This window comes from Mesoplodon densirostris, chromosome 5, assembly GCF_025265405.1.
Source record: "Mesoplodon densirostris isolate mMesDen1 chromosome 5, mMesDen1 primary haplotype, whole genome shotgun sequence".
Taxonomy (NCBI): Eukaryota; Metazoa; Chordata; class Mammalia; order Artiodactyla; family Ziphiidae; genus Mesoplodon; species Mesoplodon densirostris.
Window position 1 is genome coordinate 134,674,243 of NC_082665.1, and position 3,038 is coordinate 134,677,280.

Consider the following 3,038-nt stretch of genomic DNA (forward strand, 5'->3'; position numbering starts at 1 on the left):
AGTTAAATGAGATCGTGAACACAGAGCACCGAGGGAAACACTTTGTAAATAGTTGTTACTTTTTCCTACTACTATTACTATCATAGCTGGTGGTGTTCCTCCCCAGCCCCCATCCCACCCCTTCTCTTTCTCTAGATAATAGCTCTAACCTGCAATGGCCTTTTCAATAGGGTTGCCAGATAAAACACAGGGTACCCAGTAAATACAAACTTCAGATGAACAACAACAAACTGTTAAGTGTAAGTGTTGTATGGGATATGGTTGCATCAAATATTACTTGTCCTAAAAAACTTCTTGAAATTCAACTTTAACTGACTAATTGGTACTTTTAGTTACTAATCTGTCAGTACTACTTCTCAAATATGTGTATAATTTGTCCTAGTGGTGGAAGATTGGAAATCTTCATGTAATTTAGTCATTTTTTTAAGTCAAAAAAAAAAAGTATTTCAGAGCATTCTCTAAGTTTGGGAGGGGCAGTGACTGTCTTTGTGTCTCCAGAGGAGAATTCAGCTGTGTATCTCATTTAGTTTTGACTATTCCATTCACAGTGTGTTTCGTAGGTTAATAGAATATCTTTTTCAAGAATATGGATTCTGTTCCTGGTTGTCTGGGTTACTGTTTTAATGCGGTGGTTTCATTTGGATCACTATGCATAGATAAGTAACAATAAAAAAATAATAAAGATACACATAAGGATTTTAAATAACTGTGTTCTGAATTCATCAAGCATTTCATAGGAATTTTCAGCTTTGGAAACCTCAAACATTTGGCCAGATACAAAATTCTTGATTATAAAATTTATCTATTTTAAGGAAACTTAGGTCTTCTACCCGTTGCTAACCTATTTATCTTTATAAGAATGATATTTATGTAAGTTATTTTTAATGTTAAGAGCTTTTGAGTCTTTGTCCATGCTCAATGTCTTATTATTTCTAAATTATACTATAATTTATATATTGCAAAAAAGTGTTTTATTCTCACAGTATGGCATAACACTACACACAAGGAAAGGATTCTGATTTTCACACTTGAGTAACATTTCTGCCGCTCCTCCCGTATCACACATTAATCTAAAGATAAGACATGCCTCACACACCATTTGAAAGTTATTCTCCAAAATGTCATGGTTGAGCATTAACATCGTGTGTTTTTATATACAAAATCACCCCTTTGAACGTGAATATCGGTCTAGTTATGTACTTTTCGATGTTATTTATTATGAGGTTGCTGCTTTAATACTGCATTAATTTGCCAACTAGTTATACATCAAATGAAAACACTTTCTCCTCTAAATAATGGCAAACTTTATATTCTGCTTGACTTTTGACAATATAACATTTACCATTATCATCCCACGCTTCTCTTTTGGAAATTAGTAACATTTGCAGCATTCTCAAATCAATTCCATCTTTATTCATTTGCATGAGTAAGGGCAAAATCATGAAGTGAGTTAAGTTGGTCTCTCGTGACACCCTCCCACATGTCCATGACTGAGTTTCTCTTCCTTGACACCTTCCCAAACATTTGTGGGAGGAATGCACAAATGAATATTGAAGCAATCAGATGGCCACTGTAGCGTGTGTAAATCTCAAAGTGACTGACAATACACAGTATTTATTCCTTTGCTAAGATAACTGTCCAGGATGGACTGGGAGAAAGTGTCAAATAGTCATCACTACAACATCTGTCACCGCTAAAAACTGATAGGAGGGAACAGTTCTCCAAACACTGTATGTTCTGTATAGATTTTTTAAAAAATTTCTTTCCTGCTATGCGAAGAAATCTCATAGCAGCAATGATTATTATCCTGACATTTGTTTGGTATTTTATGGTTCATAAGAACTTTTACAAATCATTTTGGAGAAATTATTAGCTAAAGATCAAGGAAAAACTCCACTCTTGCTGTGAGAGTCTGAAACAATCAAACTTTTTATTTGCTTTGCTTTTATATTAGTTTTACGTAAGACAGAAAATGAGAGATTCAGAACCCCAAGGGACATGAAGCAGTGAAAAGTATGGGGTTTTTTTTGGCCAAGATATTTATTTTTTCCCTAGATAATATTAAGAATCAGACATTATCCTCCACCCTCTCCTGGGGTGGTGTTGCTTTTGTTTCAGAAGAAAGCACAGTGAAAAGTCCCTCTTCTCCCTTTCCTTTATGGGGAAGAGTGAAGTGACAGAACAAGAAGATTCAGCCATAGGTAGAATCTCTTTCTATGACACCTGGTTACCATTTCCAAGGGCCAAGGTGACAAAACTTCATTCCTTGTATCCTAGGTAACTGGTAGTGATAATATTCAATCATGATTTTTCTCAAATGGGAGGTGCTTACTGACGTCTCCTTTTATTCTTTCACAGGAAAGTGACAAAGCAGTACCCTGCTCAATTTCTCAAGATAGATAGGAAGTTAAAATGTTTGCAGAGCATCTCAAACTTCCATTCTTTTTGTTTTTGTAGTGTACAAAATATTTTTGGGTAGTGGAATGGCGCGGTCTGTGTAGAACTCTGTTCTAGTACACTAATGATATTTATCAGTCCCCATTTGCCAAAATAAGGAAAACTTGTCACATAGCAAATAACCAAGGGGCACTCAAACTAAAAGTGGGGAATTCTCCAGGAGATTCATAGCACCTTGCCACTCAAAGTGTGGTCCCTGGACCAGGAATATCAGCATCACCTGGAAACTTATTTTTAACAAATTTCTTCATTTCTAATATCTTACCCCAGACCTACTGAATTGAAAACTGCTTTTTAACAAGATCCCAGGTGATTGGTATGCACATTAAACTTTGAGAAGTGTTGTCTTCACACATAAAGAGAATAAACTAGTGGTTACTATCCGGGGGAGGGTGGGGACAGGCAAGATAGGGATAGGGGTTAAGAGGTACAAACTACTATGCATAAAATAAGCTATAAAGATATATTGTACAAGACAGGAAATATAGCCAATATTTTATAATAATTATAAATGGGGTATAATCTTTAAAAATTGTGAATCACTGTGTTGTACATCTGAAACTTAATGTTGTAAATCAGCT